We start from the raw sequence: 12,327 nt of genomic DNA on the forward strand, positions 1-12,327 counted from the left end.
CTGAAGCCAGATACCCAGTCTTTTCTTCAGTCACTTATCCCATGTGGTTATCACCCTTGGTGGGGAAGGACCTCGCTCTGGCTGCTCTGTATCTGTGGTGCTGAGAGGCTCCGCTCTGTCTGGAAGAGATGAGCGGAGCAGCTGGTCCCCCTGAGGCTGGGAAGCAGTGAGCTCACTTTCTTAATGTCAGCACCACAATAAATACTCTGGGCTGAAGAGTCCTTAAGAAGGAACATGAGTGGGACCCTGTGTGTGGCTATTGTTTTAAGTTGGGGAAGAATGAGAGCCCTTGTCTGGAAAAGCCAAGGTCTTTGGCTTGAGTTCCAGGAGTGAAAGCGTCACAGGGAAGTTGTGCAATATGGCTCTGTGAATAAGGCTCTAAGGCAGGGATCGGCAACCTTGGGCATGCAGCCCTTCAGGGAAATCCATTGGCGGGCCAGGACGGTTTGTTTACCTGCAGCGTCTGCAAGTTTGGCCAATCGCAGCTGCCACCGGCTGCCGTTTGCCGTTCCAGACCAATGCGGGCTGTGGAAGGGGTGTGGGCTGAGGGATGTGCTGGCTGCCACTTTCTGCAGCCCCCATTGGCCTGGAACGGCAAACTGGGGCCAGTGGGAGCTGCGATCAGCTGAACCTGTGGATGCTGCAGGTAAACAAACCGTCTCGGCCCATCAGCGGATTTCCCTGATAGACTGCGTGCCAAAGTATGCTGATCCCTGCTCTAAGGTTTGAGAAGGAAGGGTGGCTGTGTGGTTAAGTTACTGGAGTGGGACTCAGGTGACCTGGGTGCAATTCAAACTCTGCCACAGATTCCCTGGGTGACCTCAGGCAAGTCCGTTGATCTCCCTGCACCTTACCTTGTCACCTGTAAAATGGGGAGAAAGGAAGTATCGTTCTCTCTTGTCTTTATAGAGTGTAAGCCCTTCGGGGCAGGGATTATCTCTAACTGCATACAGTGCTTCATACAATGGCCTCCCAGCCTCAGCTGGGGCTTTTCGGTGCTACTGTAATATACATAGTAATGGTATCTCCGCAAAATAGGAAGCCAGTTTTCAAAAGCATTTGTTGGCCAAGGATATACAGGAGAAGTGTATTAAGTCACAGACCACTTTTCCTGGCATCTAGTGGTAAGGAAGTCGTCAGCTTGAGACTCCATTACAGTACTGTCTAGCTTAGCTACTTTTATGATGCCCATTACCACAGTAACCAAACACCTCACACTCTTTAATGTATTTGTCTTCACAGCATCCCTGCAAGTTAAGGACTGCTATTATCTTTTACAGAAAGAGAACTCAGGCACAGAGAGATTGAGGCCAGGTCTACACTAGGAAGTTAGGTTGGTATAACCGTCACACAGGGGTGAAAAATCCACACCCCCGAGTGATGCAGTTAAAGCAACCTAGCCGCAGTGTAGCCAGCGCTAGGTTGACAGGAGAATTCTTCCGTCAACACAGCTATCACTTCTCAGGGTACTGATACCAATGGGAGAAGACATCCCATCAGTATAGGTAGCATCTCCATTGAAGGGAACAACTACATTGCTGCAGCATTTTAAATGTAGACCTGCCCTAAGTGCCAGATTTTTAAAGTATCAGAGGGGTAGCCGTGTTAGTCTGGATCTATAAAAAGCGACAAAGAGTCCTGTGGCACCTTACAGACTAACAGACATATTGGAGCATAAGCTTTCATGGGTGAATACTCACTTCATCAGACGCATGTGGTGGAAATTTCCAGAGGCAGGTATAAATATGCAGGCAAGAATCGGTCTAGACTGATTCTTGCTACCATATTTATACCTGCCTTTGGAAATTTCCGGCTGACGAAGTGAGTATTCACCCACGAAAGCTCATGCTCCAATATGTCTGTTAGTCTATAAGGTGTCACAGGACTCTTTGTCGCTTTTTACAGATTTTTAAAGGTATTTAGCTGCCTAAAGATGCAGATAGGTGCCTACTGGGATTCTCAAAAGTGCATCCTCAGTTTCAGGTCCTAACTCCTACTGATTTCAATGGAATTTAGGGATTGTTTCCACGAGGACATTGAAGAATGTTAATCCGAATTAAACTAAAGGTGTGAATTTCAAGTAGATTCATTAAATTTAATTAAATCCCTTTGTGGACACTTTTTGGGCTGGTCTGCAAAGTTAGGCTGACCCAGCTACATCACTCGGGTGTGAAAAATCCACACCCCTGAGTTACTTTGTTAAACCGACTTCATCCCTGGCATAGACAGCGTTAGGTTGATGGAAGAAGCCTTCTTTTGACCTAGCTACCGCCTCTCGGGAAGATGGAATAACTACGGCAATGAGATGGTCCCTCCTGTTGCTGTAGTGATTAGCTGCACTGAAGCACTACAGCAGCATAGCTGCAACTGTGCCACTGTAGCGTTTTAAGTATAAACATAACCTTGTTCTGAATTAAAGTAAACTTAATTCAGTTTAGCTTAATGCATCTTGGAAGTGAATTAACCTAAACTGAATTAAGGCCCCTTTCCTTCTGAATAAGAGAGTCCACAAAGATGTTTAATGCAGTTTAACTACATGACTTTGAAAGTTAATTTGGATTAATTTTCCTGAGTGCCCTTGTGTAGTCAAGCCCTTAAACAGCTAATCTGCTTAGGTGCTTTTGAAAATCCCACTAAGCAATTATCTGTATCTTTAGGTGCCTAAATACCATTAAAAATCTGGCCCTAAGCAACTTGCCCAAGGTCACACAAGAAGTGTCTCGCAGAGCTGGGACATGAACCCAGGTCTCACAAATTAGGGCTAGACAGACATCTCCTCACTCATCCACACTCCATGGCCTGCCTGATCACTGTCAACCTCACGGACACAAGCTGTAGGTAAGGTTTTATTTTTCTTCTCAGTAACAGCAACCAGAGGCATCTAGCTTGGATTCTGTTAATCTTTGTTACTATTATGACTCTAACCCCCATTTTTCATTTTGGGCACAGCATTCCAAGAACAGCAGATGAACCAACTAATCATGGGTATGCTGGCCAAGACCTTCATGCCTGGGTTGCTAAATCTCACCCATGGGGAGGAGCTCTTGTGGGAGAGGGCACAGTGTTGTGCCAGAAAGGGGAGGTAGCAATTGCATCCTCTGCTAGAATCAGCATGTTGTTATCCCATAGATAGGTCATAAACATTCTGCTGTTGCACTGTGACATGGATGGATGGGAGGCACAAATAACATTAATCAATCCATCCCGTCAATAAACACCTTAACAGTTTGAGTAATACCGTTCCTATGCCTGAGGTTAATATTGTGATGCAATGTAATGCCAAGAGAATAAGGAGGTAAAGAGTGGGTCAAATATTGCCCTCACATGCCTAATATTATAGTAGTGCCCACAGGCTCTGACTAGAGCTGGTTGAATGTCAGTATTTTTGTTCTCGGGAAAATTCAGAAAAAAAATTGAGTTGGGTTTTGGAACCAAAATGATCATTTTTGAAATTTCCCACAGAAGGGAAATGCGGAGAAAAAAAATCTTTCAAATAAATCAAAACACTTTGTTTAGACAATTTCTAAAACCAAATTGACCCTGGGAGCCCAAACTCCAAAGCGCCAGGCTAATATCTGGCTCCCAGCTCCTTGTCAGCCAGACTGAAGGGCAGCTGGGGGCCTAGAAGCACTGGGAGCCATGGCTGAGCTGGGAACCTGGCAGCTTAGGAGCTAGGGATCCCAGCTCCATTGCAGGGAGCCTGGAAACCCTCAGGCCCCAGCTTGAGCTGCTAATCCCAAGCTAAAGCCATGGCTTTCGAGCTCCTTGTTGCAGAATTGGGAGGGACGGTAGGGCTGTCCCAGAGCCAGCGACCTGGTAGGCTCAGGCGGATCCCCATCTCTGTGGCAGTCCACACATAGTGGGGCTGTCCCAGAGCCACAGACCCTGCAAGCATTGGGGTTCTCAATTCTGTGGCAAACCATATGGTCAGGCTGTCTCAGAGCCACAGACCACATGAGTCTGAGCTCTCTTGGTGTCTGACAGTTTGTCGAAACCGAGACGCTTCCACCAAACATTTCCATTTTGCTAATTTGGCATTTTCCAACTAAAACTTGCTTCACTGGAAAAATTCCAGTCAGCTCTAAATCATGCCTAAGCTAATGTGTGGGTGCTGTGCATCCCCACAGAGAATCTACAGTCTAAGAAAGAGCTGGAGAGGGAATGTGATTAGCAAAGAGCTGGGCTGAGTACATTAATAATGGGGATTTGTTTTTCACAGACTAAAGCCAGACAGCATCGCTGTGATCATCTAGTCTGATCTCCAGTATAGACAGGCCATAGAATTGTTCCCAGAAGCTTGATTAAAGCATGTCTTTCAGCTATCTAATCTCCTTTTTAGGACTCCAAGCAAGGATGAGTCCATCACCTCCCTGGTAAACTATTTCAATGTTTAATCACCCTCCCTGCTCAGAAACTGCATCTTATTTCAACGCTGAATGTATCTAACTTCAATTTCCAGCCCCTGGATCTTGTTATGCCTTTGCTAAGAAGGTTGAAAGTCCCCCACTATCAGATCTCTTTTCCACGCGTCAGTACCTGCATGCAGTGATCAAGTTACCGTTCAGCCATCTCTTCGAGGAGCTGAATAAATTGAGTTCCTTAAGCCTCACATCGTAAGATTTGTTTTCCAGCCCCTGAATCATTTTTGTGGACCTCCCTTTGAACTCTCTCCAGTAATTCCACATCCTTCTTAAAGTGCAAACACCAGAACTGAATGCACTGTTCTAATGGTGGTCTTACCTATACTGTGTACAGAGGCATGATCATTTCCCCATTTCTACTTGATATTCCCCTTTTTGTACATCCAAGGATCGCATTAGCCCTTTTTGCCCCAGCATTGCTCTGCTGGGCTGGACAGACAACTTACATTGCACTGAGACCTCTGGTTGAGATAGTTATCTAGTGTGACTCCTGAATCACTGCTTTTCCAAGACAGAATCTCCTGTTCTCTAGTTATAACCTGTGTTCTTGGCCCCAGAGGCATTTGGCTGTGTTAAAATGCATTTTGTTGGGCTGTGCCCTTAACCCAGGTGATTCAGATCGCTCCATAACAGTAACTGTCCTCCTCCAATCTTTGTCTTCTGCAAACTTTACCAGTAAAGATTTCATATGCTCTAGAACCTTGATTAAAAGTATTAAATACCATTAGACCAAGGGGAGACCTCGCTGGAAATGGCCATTGATATCTCCCCAACAACTACATTTTGAGATCTACCTGTAAGCCATTTAAATCCATCTAATAGTGCCTGTGAATTCCATATAAAACAAGTTTTTAATCAAAATATTGTGTGGCACTAAGTCAAATGCCTTTGAGAAATCCAAGTACTGTATATTATATCAACAGTTATCTTTACCACCCAGATATGTAACCTTATCAAAAAGAGATAAGTTTGTTTGACAAGACCCACCTTTCATAAAACCACGTTGACTGGTATTAATTTTATTTTTAGACTCAAATTCCTTGTTGATAGAGCCTGAACTAACTGTTCCATTATTTTCCCTAAGATCAATGTCAGGCTAACCACTCTGCAATTACCCAAATCACCCCTTTTACCCTTTTAAAATATTGGAATTAAGTTGGCAGTCCTCCAGTCCTTTAGCATGTCCCCATTTTCCCGTGATTTGTTAAAAATTAACATTAGTGGATCAGATAGCTCCTCAGCTGGCTCCTTTGGGACTCCTGGGGGTAAGTTATCCAGGCTTAGTGATTTGAAAATGTTTGATTTTTAGCAGATGCTACCTCCCCTCCTCCTGTTTCATTTCAAATACAGCACAGAAATAGCTATTGAACATTTCTGCCTTCACTGCATCACTATTTGCATCTTCACCTTCCCAGTTACCATATGGCAAGGGGGTTGTACTCCCAATGGAGCACGTTAGTTATCCCTTGTGTCCTAAGGTGGTCTGTACTGGATTACACAACATAATTATCAAAGATGATTCGGGGCCACTCTCCTTTCCCTCAGCTCCAAATACTGGATCTGGATACATTTCTGAACATGCCACTTACAATTATATCTTTGTAACTTTCCCTACTAGGAATGAACAGGATTATATTTGGGTGTTCAATGGACATAATAACCTGGTGCAAGCTGTAAAACCATTACATCTCCCATATGATTACCATATCTCCCCTTCTTGGCTCCTCATCCCAGTTTCTTTTCCTGGTCAGTCCCAGTCTCCCCTCTGCCCAGCTTCCAGTTTCCTTGTCTGTTCCAGTCTCTCCTGACTCTTCATCTGATCTCAGGGTAGTTTTCCCCCATCTCCCTGCCCAGCTCTTTATGTCCATCTCCTTGCACACTAGTCCCAGTCTACTCCTGTCATGAGGTGAGCTGACCATTTAAGAGAATTGGGTCCTGCTCCATCTCTGCCTAGTTATCCACCCTGGATGGAGCTGCCTGCAGTGAGGGACAGAAGTGGAAGATTTCAGAAGACGAAGCTTGAGAAAATGCTAAAACAGCAGAAACTTGTTTTTTAGGAAAGAACCGTTAAGCCTAACAAGAGGCTGAAACCGCTGTGTGGTGTGTGTATGTGTGTGAGGGGGATACTTGTTATGGTTTAAGGTGACATCTGAACTGTTTTGGCAAAAATAGAACCCGGTAAGTGGTATAATTTGACTTGAACAAGAGTCAGGGACAATTTTAGGGAACCCCAAGAGGGGGAAACTGGGGCAACAGCAGAGTCGGATACCAGGTCAGATAAGACCAAATTACACCTCCTCCTCCATTTCTTTCCCTGCCTGTCACCCCACCAGATCCTTGTCACCCCACCAGATCCTTGTCTCAGTCTATTCCCTCTGCTGCATGCCCCGTCATCCAGGTCCAGTTCTTATCTCCTCTGCATTCCAGTCAGACTATTTCCTCCTTCTGGTTCTACTTCTGGCTGCTTAGGCTCCAACAGGGGGAGCATTGGAAGCACAAGAGAGACAATGTCTCTACTCTCAGTTGCTGTGCCTAGTGCCAGAGCTGCCCAGAGCAGCAGCTGCAGTGTAAGTCCTGCTCAGGCCATGCCCAGGGGAGATAGAGTTTGGCAGCTGAATTCTCCAAAAATTCTAACACGTCTCTGAGCATGTGCAAACTGCAGTTTTTGACAGGCTTATAACTTGGCCATAGTTCAGATAAGGGTAGTAGATAGCCCACAGAAACCAGACATTCGTCCGGTTGTGTTGCTGAAACCAGTCAGCATGTTTCAGTCGGACCTGCTGACCCAGTGGTGGGATCACTCGCCACTGATAGGGCCCTGGGCTGGACCCAGTGGAATAGGGTGGGCCCTGATCCCTCTGCTGCAAAACCCACCCCTGAGATGGCAGCCTACCCACCTTAGGCTGGACGGCCTGTCTGTGTTTGTTGTCTGCCCCAGCCAGCAAGATGGGTTATAGACTGCTCCTGCTCTGCCCTGCCCAGACGGCTTGAGCCTGACTGTGTTTGTTGTCTGCTCCAGCCAGAGAGCTGGGCTGAAGACTGACAATTTCCCTGCCCCACCCGACAGGGCCAGGGCCCTGGACTCTTTGCTGGCACTTAGCCAAATGACAGGGGACTAGCATGGTATGTGCTGCTAGGTGGTGTAGAGAGGTGGAATGGCCTCCCTCAGATAGGGAGGAACCACTGTAATCCACTGGCCCTGCATCCTGGTTCGCAGCAGCAGCAGACCTAAAGCAGGGTGAATCTAGCCCATTATCTGTTAGCTAATTTTAAACCCAACAGGCCAAATTCTGTCCCAAATTACACTTGTGGACCCTCACTTGTGCATGGCTGGAGTTGATTGCAGAACTTGACTGAGCTCCTGTACTCAATTTGAGACCCACTGTGGATGGGGCCTGGGTCGCCTTTGGCTGGGCTAGTTCTACTTCTGCTGAATTGACCATGAAGGCAGCTTTTAGGTAGCCATTGCTTTCAGACAGAGGTAAACTGTTCCAGTTTGGAATATTTGCATTATTGTGCTGCTGCTGGGGGAGAGAATGGAAGCCCTCCGTACAGCTGGCCACTTAACTCAAAAGGATTTGACACATCAGTTTTCAAACTTATCCTTTTTTTTATTGCCACGGGATGGGGCAGAAGCTACAGGAGTCCTTGTTGTGCAGTCTTAGTTCCCTCTCTTCTTTTGCAGACTGTCACCACAGGCCCTCGATCAAATTCATCCTTGTGCACCTAATGTTGTCATCTGTTGCTGCTCTCTTCATTTCCTAAGATAGCTGTGTGCAAGTTTTGAAACAGCTTTGTCTTAAGCTGTGCTTTGGTCCTTTATTCAAGTCAAATAAGTCCAGAGGCAAAGGGTTTTAGTAGTGAAGATCATCAAACCCATCTTGGTTGTGACATAAGACAGTATTTGAACCCAGGTTTCTTCAGCAGAAATGTGTATGTCTTAACCATTCATCTTCTGCTAGGTGCTCCAGATATGACCAAGGGGTGTGTACTTGCTGTGCTGCTGAAAGGATTAATAGTGTCTAAGGTAAATAGATACTCTAGAAACATAAGCATCTTCTAGTGTCTGAGGCCTGTACTGGCTTCTCAGCTGGTTACAAACTCTGGGCTGCGTGGCATAAGGTGGGGTGTTATCTACTTGTCTGGGGCTTGCATCTTGTAGTGTTTTTAAACAATGTACGAGATCAAGGTTTTTCCTATGAGTTTCAATGAGACATTTCAAATCTTCTTTCATTTCAGCTGTCTTCTGGCTGGCTCCTCGTCTGGTGACTGTACCAGCCAGGGAGTACACTGGTTTTCTTCTGCTGAAGAACGTGGCCCAAAAGTTTATCTGAATTTGTGATTTTAGTTTGTTGTCTCTTGAATTTTGAGCAGCAGCATTAGGTACCGTTTGTGACTGGCAGATCAGTGCCAAAGAGAACTGTGAGCAGTTACCATTGAAATCTGCTAATTCTGAGATTATTTAAGGTTCCTGCATGAATTCCCATAAGAACTACCACAGCTTTGCGCAGAATCTAAGTGGAATGGCAGCTATGGCTGCTCAAAATCTCTGAAAATCTGGTCATTCGTTTTCAAATCTCTTTTGTTGCAGAGAGAACCTGTGAAATGTAGCCTGGGCTGTCTTGATTCTAGAGGCAGACAGACTAGAACAATGATACTCAGACCTCATTGATTCAGGAACCAAATTAGCGATCAACATTACCCAAAAGAGCCACAGTAGTGTGAATTCATTGTTTCATTTCCGATAGTGCTATATATTCACTTTAAACAGTATGACAGGGGAAACATTTATATAGTATTTCTCACAGCAAAATGACTGACCAAGTATTATTATTTTTATCAACTATAGTTGGTTGATAACATAGTAAAGGCATCCTGATTGGTTAATAACTTAGGGCATGTCTACACTTTCTATTTAAACCTGAAAAAGTCCCTTTTTGGCGCAAAAACTGTGGGAGCGTCTATACTTGCCAATGACTTTTTGCGGTGAAACTCTGCTGCTCTGACACCAGGTAAACAGACATCCACCCCTCCCCCTGTAAAGCCTGGAGAACTTTGAAACTCTCCTTCCTATTTTCTTGGCAAGTACTCACTTATCTGGCCAGGTGACAATGCCTGTTCCAGGGAGTCAACGATCCCCTGCTTGGAGCAATGCTGAGCTACTGGAGCTGATCAATGTTTGGGGAGAGGACGCTGTGCAAGGACCCAGGATGCCCTGCGATCATCCCCACCCCTTCCTACAACACCTATTGTCAAAATGGAGAGAGCTGCACTGTGGGATAGCAGCTCTCAGTGCGCTGCTCTCATGGGCAATGGAAGTGCTACAAATGGAAATACTCTCCGATGCCTGTGGAAGTGAGGACACAAACCAGTGCTTTTCTTTCACTGGTTCACTATCACCGTTGACACTGACAGTGCAAAAACTCTGCAAGTGTAGACATAGCCTTAGATTGGTTCATAATTAAATCACACAGTGGTTTCATATCCTGTGCAGCAAAGAGCCGCAGGAAACACATTGCAGAGCCACATGAGGCTCGGGAGCCTCAGTCTGAGTATCACTGGACTAGAACCACGGCAGCAGAAGAAGTGTGAACTCATTCATCTCAGTGGGAGAATGGTGACTACAAAGCCTAAAAATGACAATGGTGATTTCATTTACCAAGCCACAGCTGACTGAGTGGGTCAGAAACATCAAGCTGCTAATATGTTGAAATATATCCACTTGTGATGGGATATGCAGATCTTACACTGAACAACACGGGGCTAAGCAGATGCTCTGAGCTCAGCCAGCCCCGCCCTGCCACACCTGGAAGACATGCACAGGCTGGATGAGGTGTTAAAAGGGAGCAGAACAGCTCACTTGTGGGCAGACCAGGGTAAAGAACAAACTTTCAACACTCAGTTCCTGAGAAAAGGGCTGAGGGAAGGCAGGAACTGCCTGAAGATCCCTCCCTGAGGGAAGGGAAAGCCTAATCCTGATGCTCCCTAGTACTTTGAGGGGAGGGATAGTTCAGTGGTTTGAGCATTGGCCTGCTAAACCTAGGGTTGTGAGTTCAATCCTTGAGGGGGCCATTTAGGGAACTGGGGTAAAAATCTGAGGATTGGTCCTGCTTTGAGCAGGGGGTTGGACTAGATGATCTCCTGAGGTCCCTTCCACCCCCAACATTCTGTGATCTGTTCCCCTTCATGAGCTGTAGGCCCAGGCATCCCATCAGTGCCAGTGAAAGTCACAAAGATGGGCCCTGAGGACAACCCAGTGGCTTTCTTGATGGTTGAGCAAGTGGTGATGGTAGCCTAGTGGTCCCCTGACCAGTGGGCCAGCATGTTGGTATCATGTGACAATAAGCAGGCTGGGGGCTGGATGCAGTGTTTGCCCAACTACATGCAGGTGAAAGCAGTCATACTTGACCACCTCAGCATCATGGTGGAGCCCTTCTCACTGAGGTTCCAAGGGAAGAAATACCCCCAGGAAGCCTGACCCCACATGGTCACCCAGAAATGAAGAGACTTGTGCTGGACGTGGTTAAAGCAGGAGACTCAGGCTGGAGTTAGGAGGTCTGAGCTCAGCATTGTGGAGCAGCTTGCTCACATACTTCCAGCTGGGGGTAGGGACTGAGCGCTTGAATGCTGGCCAGAGTTTGTAGTGGATGCACTCCAGCTGACAGAGAATTATTTAGCGGCAGAGATGGCGCTGACTGCCTCACACGAGCAACTGCCTGAGACCAAGGAGGCCACTCGACTCAAGGGAGAGCCCAACCAGGGGAACAAGCAGTCAGACAGAAAGGCCTTAGCAGGCCACCCAGCCCTGGACTATCCCCCAGTGGGAAACTCCAGCATCTCAGGCCTGACCTGTACAAAAAGTCACCCTTGAGACCCTGCGGGATCCTCTGCTGGGAAGCCAAGGGGCTGGGAAGCAGACAAGTCACATAGGGAAGGGCTATATCAGATATCTGATAAGAGCCAGCAGCCACACAGGCAGCAGTAGGGGTTTGCTTTTCATGTTCCACTAAGACCTCTGCTCCATCCCTTTGGAAACATGTGCAACCGCTGCTGGGATGGAGACTGCTGTTCCATCTTTGTGACAGCATGTAGCAGCAGCAGGGGCTCTTCCAGGGCTACATGTCAGCCCTTCATTTCTCATGACAATCCTTATGTACCCATAAAGGGGCTGCCTCCCTGGTCCATATCTACTGTGGGAATCTACCAGGTTAGGGATGCCATGTAAGAGATCCTAAGGTCTGAAATTAGCAGGGCATTGTGGAAAATAGCAGGAACTGCCAGTTTCTTTCATGTACGGATGATGGAGTAACTCCTATGCATACAAACAGCTTTGCATTGTGGGAAAAGGCCAGTACATTCAGATTCCAAGAACACACGCTCTATAAAATACAGGTGACAATACAGGTGCATAGACTGTGTTTCTAATGGAGATTTATTGGCCTTTTGTGTGATGAAAAGGTGCACATAATAGTGGGCTGTTAGTTAAAAAAGATGGTGTTTTGGCTGCAGCCGACTGATTTTATTCAGGCTAGCAGTAACCCTAAGCTAGAAATATTTCAGGTTAAATTCTAAAAATTGGCACCTGAAACAACTTCTATTCTCCATGTGTCAGGCAAAAGGGGACCTGGAACACACATTCCCCGGTGGGTTACACTTGTACAGGGAAAGCTCCCATTGACTTTAATAGGAGTTTTGTCAGAGTAAGAACTGAGGAAAGACTCCAGTATTTGGCCCTTCGGTTTTGTTTTCTTTAACATTCTCTTTGGAAGGAGGGATTGGATTAATGGTCTACACCTCAGGTACACAATAACTGGACTCTTTGCAAACACAGGTTCAACTCAGAGCAAATTTAACACAGCCCTTCAGCCTGCAGAAGGAGATATACCTAGAGTCGTTGAAAAGCTTA

The sequence above is a fragment of the Gopherus flavomarginatus genome, chromosome 4 (genome assembly GCF_025201925.1).
Source record: "Gopherus flavomarginatus isolate rGopFla2 chromosome 4, rGopFla2.mat.asm, whole genome shotgun sequence".
NCBI classification, from domain to species: Eukaryota; Metazoa; Chordata; order Testudines; family Testudinidae; genus Gopherus; species Gopherus flavomarginatus.